Genomic DNA, 9,269 nt, shown 5'->3' with positions numbered 1-9,269 from the left:
CCTCCCACCCCGTGTCCTCAAGTCCATTCTGTACGTCCGCATCTTTATTCCTGCCCTGCAACTAGGTTCGTCAGTACCATTTTTTTTTTTTAGAGTCCATATATATGCATTAGCATATGGTATTTCTTTTTCTCTTTCTGGCTTACTTCACTCTGTATGACAGACTCTAGGTCCATCCACCTCACTACAGATAACTCAGCTTCATTTCTTTTTATGGCTGAGTAATATTCCATTGTATATATGTGCCACATCTTCTTTATCCATTCATCTGTTGATGGACACTTAGGTTGGTTCCTTGTCTTGGCTATTGTAAATAATGCTACAATGAACATTGTGGTACCTGTCTCTTTTTGAATTATGGTTTTCTCAGGGTATATGCCCAGTAGTGGGATTGCTGGGTCATATGGTAGCTCTATTTTTATTTTTTTAAGGAACCTCCATATTGTTCTCCATAGGGGCTGTATCAATATACATTCCGACCAACAGTGCAGGAGTGTTCCCTTTTCACCACACCCTCTCCAGCATTTATTGTTTGTAGATTTTTTGATGATGGCCATTCTGACCGGCATGAGGTGATACCTCATTGTAGTTTTGACTTGCATTTCTCTAATGATTAGTGATGTTGAGCATCTTTTCATGTGACTCTTGGCCATCTGTATGTCTTCCGTGGTGAAAAACATACAGGCCTTCTATTTAGGTCTTCCGCCCATTTTTGCATTGGGTTGTTTGTTTTTTTTGATATTGAGCTGCATGAGCTGTTTGTATATTTTGGAGATTAATCCTTTGTCTGCTGTTTCATTTGCAAATATTTTCTCCCATTCTGAGGGTTGTCTTTTTGTCTTGTTTATGGTTTCCTTTGCTGTGCAAAAGCTTTTAAGTTTAATTAAGTCCCATTTGTTTATTTTTGTTTTTATTTCCATTACTCTAAGAGGTGGATCCAAAAAGATCTTGCTGTGGTTTATGTTTTCCTCTAAGAGGTTTATAGTGTCTGGTCTTACATGTAAGAGGGAAGTTTATAGCAATTCAATCTCACCTCAATAAACAAGAGAAATCTCAAATAAACAATCTAACCCTGAACTTAAAACAGCTAGAGAAAGAAGAACAAAGAAAACCCAAAGTCATTAGAAGGAAAGAAATCATAAAAACCAGAGTAGAAATAAATGAAATAGAAGCAAAGAAAACAATAGCAAAGATCAATAAAGCTAAAAGCTGGTTCTATGAGAAGATAAACAAAATTGATAAACCCTTAGCCAGACGCATCAAGAAAAAAGGGAGAGGACTCAAATCAATAAAATTAGAAATGGAAAAGTAGAAACCACAACTGACACTGCAGAAATACAGAGGATTTTAAGAGACTACTACAAACAACTATATGACAATAAAATTGACAACCACGAAGAAATGGACAAATTCTTGGAAAGGTACAATTTCCCAAGACTGAACCAGAAAGAAATAGAAAATATAAACAGATGTATCACAAGTAATGAAATTGAAATTGTAATTAAAAACCTTGCAACAAACAGAAGTCCAGGACCAGTTGGCTTCACAGGCGAATTCTATCAAACATTTAGAGAAGAGCTAACACCCACCCTTCTCAAACTCTTCCAAAACATTGCAGAGGGAGAAACACTCCCAAATTCATTCTACAAAGCCACCATCACCCTGATACCAAAACCAGAAAAAGATATCACAAAAAAAGAAAATTATAGACCAGTCTCACTGATGAACATAGAGGCGAAAATGTTGAACAAAATACTAGCAAACAGAATCCAACAACACAGGAAAAGGATCATACACCATGATCAAGTGGGATTTATCCCAGGGATGCAAGGATTCTTCAATATATGCAAATCAATCAATGGGATACACCACATTAACAAATTAAGGAATAAAAACCATATGATCATCTCAGTAGATGCAGAAAAAACTTTTGACAAAATTCAACACCGATTTATGATAAAAACTCTCCAGAAAATGGGCATAGAGGGAACCTACCTCAACATAATAAAGGCCATATAGGCAAATCCACAGCCAACATCGTTCTCAATGGTGAAAAACTGAAAGCATTTCCACTAAGATCAGGAACAAGACAAGGATGTCCACTCTCACCACTCTTATTCAACATAGTTTTGGAAGTCCTAGCCACAGCAATCAGAGAAGAAAAAGAAATAAAAGGAATACAAACTGGAAAAGAAGAAGTAAAACTGTCACTGTTTGCAGATGACATGACACTATACACAGAGAATCCTAAAAATGCCACCAGAAAACTACTAGAGCTACTCAATCAATTTGGTAAGGTTGCAGGATACAAAATTAATGCACAGAAATCTCTAGCATTCCTGTACACCAACAAAGAAAAATCAGAAAAAGAAATGAAGGAAACGCTCCCATTTACCATTGCAACAAAAAGCATAAAATACCTAGGAATAAACCTGCCTTAGGAGGCTAAAGACTTGTACTCAGAAAGCTATAAAACACTGATGAAAGAAATCAAAGATGACATAAACAGATGGAGAAATATACCATGTTCTTGGATTGGAAGAATCAATATTGTGAACATGACTCTACTACCCAAAGCAATCTACAGATTCAATGCAATCCCTATCAAACTACCAATGACATTCTTCACAGAATTAGACCCAAAAATTTTATAATTCATATGGAAACACGAAAGACCCTGAATAGCCAAAGCAATCTTGAGAAAGAAACAAGGAGTTGGAGGAATCAGGTTTCCTGACTTCAAGCTACACCACAAAGCTACAGTAATCAAGACAGTATGGTACTGGCACGAAAACAGAAATATAGATCAATGGAACAGGATAGAAAGCCCAGAGATAAACCCACGCACATATGGGCACCTATTTTATGACAAAGGAGGCAAGAACATACAACGGAGGAAAGACAGTCTCTTCAATAAGTGGTGCTGGGAAAACTGGACAGTCACATGTAAAAGAATGAAATTAGGACACTCCCTAACACCGTACACAAAAATAAACTCAAAATGGATTAAAGACCTAAATATAACACATTATTGTTTATATTTACTTAAATTTTAATTTGTAACTATGTTGGTAGTGCATGATAATATACTTCTTTAGAAAGCATTCAACAGTTAGAAAAAGATTAGAATCCCATTTGTTATCACCCCTGAACCTGGTTCCCTTTTCCTTTCTCCAGAGATAACCACAATTTATTCCTGCCATATTATGGAACATTTTTCCAGTAGAAAAATTATTGACTGAAACTCAGTGAGAATACAAGTTTTAATATTGTCTTTTTTTTTAAAGAAACACCTGAAATATCTAGAGTTTAGACAATACAAAATGGCAAAAAAAAAAAAAAAAAAAAAGAGGGGCTTCCCTGGTGGTGCAGTGGTTGAGAGTCCGCCTGCCGATGCAGGGGACACGGGTTCGTGCCCCGGTCTGGGAAGATCCCACATGCCGCAGAGCGGCTGGGCCCGTGAGCCATGGCCGCTGAGCCTGCGCGTCCGGAGCCTGTGCTCCGCAATGTGAGAGGCCACAACTCTGAGAGGCCTGCGTACCGCAAAAAAAAAAAAAAAAGAGCTTCCCATGAGATGTTGGAAATATTTACTCTTGTAAGCCCAGCCTCATAAATTCAACATGTCTCAATGCAAGGAAAATGGCGTGAAAGCTCTGGGCTTACATGACTAATTGATGTGCCCTCTGCAGTGTTTCCTGGAAGAAAGAAAGAAAGAAAGTGAGGGAGGGAGAGAGAGAGAAAGGAAGGAAGGAAGGAAGGAAGGAGGGAAGGAGGGAAGAAAGGGAGGGAGGGAGAGAGGAAGGAAGGAAGGAAGAAAGAATAAGGAAAGAAAGAAAGAAAGAATCTCAGTCCTGAGGTTGTATCTACATAAGGAGGCCTCTGCCAACGTCTAAGCACTTTTCCCCAAAGGCTGTTTAGTGTTCCACACCGATGACTCAAGTTAGGCGAGAGGGAGACAGGTGACACCTACCACGGGTGACCTGTTAACAGTGTATCAGGAGACTGGGTTTTCATAAAATATGATAAAATGCCCTGGTTTGCAGTGTTTCGCAAAGCAGACATGATTCCCCAGGCACAGAATAAAAAGCCAAGGCTTCTGTGTGCTGGTTAATTCCTTTCTCACATGTTTTAGTGGAACCACCGACTACCGGGATGTAATTCCACGACTCAGGTGCTCTGAATGTCCTATAATCTGGTAAATGGTACTTTCATGGCCTAAAAGAGTTCACGCAGCTTCCCTCTGGCTACCATCCAGGGCAGAATCCTTGGCACCGAGCATCTTGTTCCTTTGACCAGATGGACGAGATGCAGGAGTCTGGATGGGTGACCTGGCCACTCTCCGGAGGTCAGGACAGGAGACTGGATCCCTTCACGGATGTGGGAATGAGTCAACAGTGAATGGGCGGGTGCCCATGGCAGATAAACCTGCTCTTACAGCCAGCACCTTGAGCGCCCTGGCAGGACTCGAGAACAAGCCAGTCACCACGTGTCCTGTGCTTTCCTGGCGCTGATGGCCTCTGGAGGAGAGAGCACCTGGCTTTCTCTCTTTGTTACCCATGCCCAGGCAGTCGGTTCATGGCAAGTTTGAGCAGAATATTTCTTAGAAGTCTTCTGGCAGCCAGATTGTTTTTGGACTGATGTCATTTTGAAAGGATCTATTAAAGGAAATGATTAGTTGGGGATTATGATGATCACACACCTTGGGGCCGGGGGAAATGGGTCCATGACCTGCTGCCCTGAGCCTAATTCTGGACAGCCCTGTTGTGTGTGTGTGTGTTGCGGGGGGGTGTCCTGAAGCATTTGGAGAGAAAAAGAACCCCCCTGAGTAAACTTACAAAGCTGGTTTACTCCATGAGTAAAACACTCTTAACAAATGGCCTCCAGGCTCAGGTCGATCTGTTCAACAACCGGGGAACTGTGCAAAATGAGGGCAAGCAACAAAACACAGCCCAGGCCCTGCCCTCGAGGGACTGACAGTTACTTACTGCTGTCCCGCACACCACGCAGGCCTGGCCCACGGCAGGCGCTCTGTACACAGGCGTTAACCAGAAAGGCAGGAAGGATCCGTCACAGAACGCGCCTGCAAGCGGGGAGGGCAGGGATTCAAGGAGGGTTTGAAAAAGGATTTGTAGCATTTTGAGAAGCACACTTGGCCGTGTAGACAGATTGTGTTTGAGAGCACTGGCTTTGGAGTCAGGCAGGCCTGTTTCAAATTCTTTTTTTAAAACATATTTATTTATTTATGTATTTTGGCGGCGCCGGCTCTTAGTTGCGGGATCCTTGTTGAGGCATGCAAACTCTTAGTTGCAGCATGCATGTGAGAAGCTAGTTCCCCGACCAGGGATAGAACCCAAGCCCTCTGCATTGGGAGCGTGGAGTCTTACCCACTGGACCACCAGAGAAGTCCCCTGTTTCAGATTCTTACTGCCACTTACAAACTCTGTGATCATGGGCAAACTCCTGAATATTTCCGAGTCTCGGTTTCCGCACCTGTAAAATGGGGTCAATAATACTGACCTTGCAGCATTGCTCTACAAATGAAAGGAGATAACATATGTGAAGCCTTTAACACACTTGATAAGTAGAGACAATTATTACCATGTAAAAGATATGACAAAGTGATGTGTTCAGGGAACTACAAGCAACTTAACAAGCGTGGATCTGGCCACGTGTGCATCAGCCAAGAGCAAGGAGGCTGGGAGGGGGCGGGGCCACCTCGAAAGAGCCTTGTAGGGCAGTGTTTGGGCTCTGACCTAAGTCTAGAGAGAACCAGTGGAAGGTCTGGCTGGGATAGGAGTGAAAGCAGGATGGAGGGGAGGGGGGAGAGGGGAGCAGCCATCTCTACCCTCGGGTGTTGAAGTGTAAACACAAGGAAACACGGCTGTTTGCTGAAGGCTCTTCACGAGATTGGAAGAGGGAAGACCACCAGCTCAGAAGTCCTTGGCCCCCGGCCCGCAGGCTATGTCACAAGATCTCAAGGACGTTTGCTAACTTTGCAGGTACGCGTCTTCACATTGAGGGGCATGTGCCTGTTCTGGGCTTTGACTGGATGCACGGTGTGGACGTGCAGCCATAGGATGCAGGCTGGGAGGCGTGCTCACAGTGGGCTGCCACTGAACTGCGCTCTTCCGCTCACTCTGCGTCTCCCGCTTGTTTTCAAGGAGATCTATGAAGGCTCTTATTTTCCACTTCCAGGTTTTCTGTAATCTTCAGAGGTGAGTAAAGAAGATGTGGGGAATACAAACACTGATTAGGGCCAAAAAACAAAGACAAAAACCTCTCCAAAACGAGTTCGGCACACCAGCTCTTGGACCCTGGAGGATAAGAGACCTCAGTTTCTCCAGCTGTACAGTAGTGGTCCCTACCTCCTTAGGACTGCTGTGAGGACTCACAAGAAAGAAGCTGCCTGGAGCACGGATGCCGTAGGAGGTATTCAGTCTGTAGGAACTGAACTTGACAATGATGGTGAAACAGACCCTAACACCTGCCAACGAGGATTCCGAGGTGGGAGCTCCAGGCACAAAAGCAGTAAGGACAATGCATCTCTCCCTTCTGTCGCTTAAAAAAAGAACAAGACCAAAAATAAACCCAAATAAAACCCAAAAATTTCCATTCAGGGCCTTCTCTGTGCAGAATTTCAAAATAGGCAAAATTTATTTTTGTCTTTCACTACCCTGAATTAAAAAAAAAAACCCCATAACATCAAATTTCCCTTCTTAACCATTTTAAAGTGAATAGCTCCATAGTGTTAAGCATATTCACATTGTTGTGAAACCAGTCTCCAGAACTTTCTCCATCTTGCAAAACTGAAACTCCATATCCATGGGACACTGACCTCCCCCGCCCCCCTCCCCCAGCCCCAGCAACCACCATCCTACTTTCTGTCTCTATGAATTTGATTGCTCTCGGTATCTCATATAAGTGGCATCATGCAGTATTTGTCTTTTTGTGACTGGCTTATTTCACTTAGCATGATGTCCTCAAGGTTTATCCATGATGTAGCATGTGTCAGGATATCCTTCCTTTTAAAGGCTGAATAATATTCCACTGTATGGAGGGACCACATTTTGTTTATCTGTTCATCCCCCAAAGGAAACTTGTGTTCCTTCCACCTTTTGGCTGCTGTGAATAATGCTGCTCTGAACATCTATACAAATAGCTCTCTCTCCTCTCCCTCCCTCCCTCTCCTTTCTGATTTGTAATCCAAGTTTCTGGTGATTTCACCCTTTACTCAACGTTCTGTCATCAGGAAAGGAGATCTGAGAAATCATTAACACCTTTGTGCAAATGTGATTAACGTGTTATCTCTAAATGAGAGTGAATTTTAAAAAGAGAACCTAAGGGGAAGGCGTATAAGGAAATGAATATCAGACTGTTGGGTTTCAGGCTGAGGTCTCTGCACGGGGGCTGTGTGGGCCTGTGGACTCCCTGGAACATCTCAGAGCGTACTAGGGGTTCTCCACCCATGAATGCACAGCTCTGTTCCCATCAGACCAGAACTTCCTTGTCTTATGTGCCAATTCCAAACTGAGCCCATCTGAAGCACCAAACTCACAGAGGAAATCTAAAAATTAAGCCTCCACTCCTCTTAATCATTGCATTTTATACCAGGAGGGAAAATCCTTATCAGTTACTCATTCTACTCAAATCATGGCTCAAGTCAAAGCCCGGAACCCTCCTTCACGCTGAGCCTTGGCCTCGCTCTGGCTTCTCAGGAGCCGGACCTCCTGTGTGTTTCTAATCCACCCACCGTGGGTTTACTAATCTTCTCTTATCTTTTCCTCCTGATGGACTCTTGCTCTGCTCTCCACACCTGTCAATTCACCCCGCTCCCATCATTAACCACCACCATCGTGTTGTTGCCAGAAACGCAAACCCTCCTACAGCCCAGGACGTGCAAGCGAGGAGATATTTTTCTTCCTACAGACTTCGCACTCTGTGTTCTCAGGAAATGTTAATAAGCTGCAGGAATTCATGGCTGTTCAATGAAGTCTCGCTCTTCTTTCTTCAGTGGTAGCCTGTCAACTTCAATGAGCTGCGAGACCTGTGTGCTTCCTTTCGCGATGCCTCTCACATCCCTCCCCCGCTTTCCGCTCCACACAGGCTGGGGGTGTGGGCTTGCCGGGAAGACAACGGTAGATGTCAAAACAACTCTGGAGGCAAACGCAGAGTTTGGAAGCATAGCCAGGGCTAATTACCAAGCGGTGGGGTGACCGACCGAGAGTCAGGTGAGCGGGAACTGTTGAGTAGGGATGAAGGTGGCAGAGGATGAGGGTGGGTGCCAGGTTCAGGAACAAACGCAGAAAAGAGAGCAGGAACCAGAAACCCAAGGAGGAACTTGATCCTGGAGATAGCGTTCTGCTGACTGCTTATTTTAAAAAAATGAGTAGACCACTCAGCTGTGTTTTGGGGGATATGTCTTTTCTTTAAGACTCCCCATTCCCAATTAAAACCCTCATGGCATTTAAAAAGTATCTTTCTTACACCAGTTACACTAGAGTCTCTGAAGATGGGCAAACCAGAAACTTCGCAGGGGATGTCAGAGAAGCCAGAATTAAGCGTTACTTGATCCTCTGCCCCTGCATCCGTCCTCCATACTGCTTCCAGATGAACCTTGGTAGTGATGCTTTAGGACCTCCTATGGCTCTCCATTGGCTTTTGAGTTGGCCAGGTTCTTCGTCCTGTTCTTTGAGACCCTGGATGTCCTGGCTGAGCCCACCTCCACCCAGTGGCCTGCCTGTCTTCCTCTCACTGCCCATCTTGCTGTTTTTCCCGCAGTGTCCTTGGACGTGATGGGGGGAGCCTGCTTGACTCCTGCCGTGTGGAGGCCCTGGGTGGGACAGGCCCAGGTAAGGTACAGGTGTGGGAAGGACAGCCCACCTGGCAGGCAGAACACAGTGTCTGAAGCCACGTGAGCAAACACACTGAAACCCAGAGCAAGGTTTGGAGGGGTCCCGTGATGGGGGTTGTGTGGAAATGTTCAGGTTCCAATAGACAGGAAGTCCACAGATCAGAGCCGGCACCCAGCCAGGGATCTGTGGTCCTACAGCCCTAGAGGGACTACTTATCAAGCTTGTTGGGCAATGAGAACAAGGTAGAATGTCGTGCCTCTCTGTGCCTTGTTTTTCTGATAAGAAAAATGGGATAAGATTATTTTATGGACAGTCTCAGAGGAATATTTTGAGGATTAAATGGATCATATTATGTAATAAGTCCTTCAAATGGTGTCTGGTATACAGTAAGTATGCAATCAATGTTAGCTCCTAGGG

The sequence above is a fragment of the Lipotes vexillifer genome, unplaced genomic scaffold (assembly GCF_000442215.2).
Source record: "Lipotes vexillifer unplaced genomic scaffold, Lipotes_vexillifer_v1.1 scaffold543, whole genome shotgun sequence".
Classification (NCBI taxonomy): Eukaryota; Metazoa; Chordata; class Mammalia; order Artiodactyla; family Lipotidae; genus Lipotes; species Lipotes vexillifer.
This window is presented reverse-complemented; position numbering follows the sequence as displayed.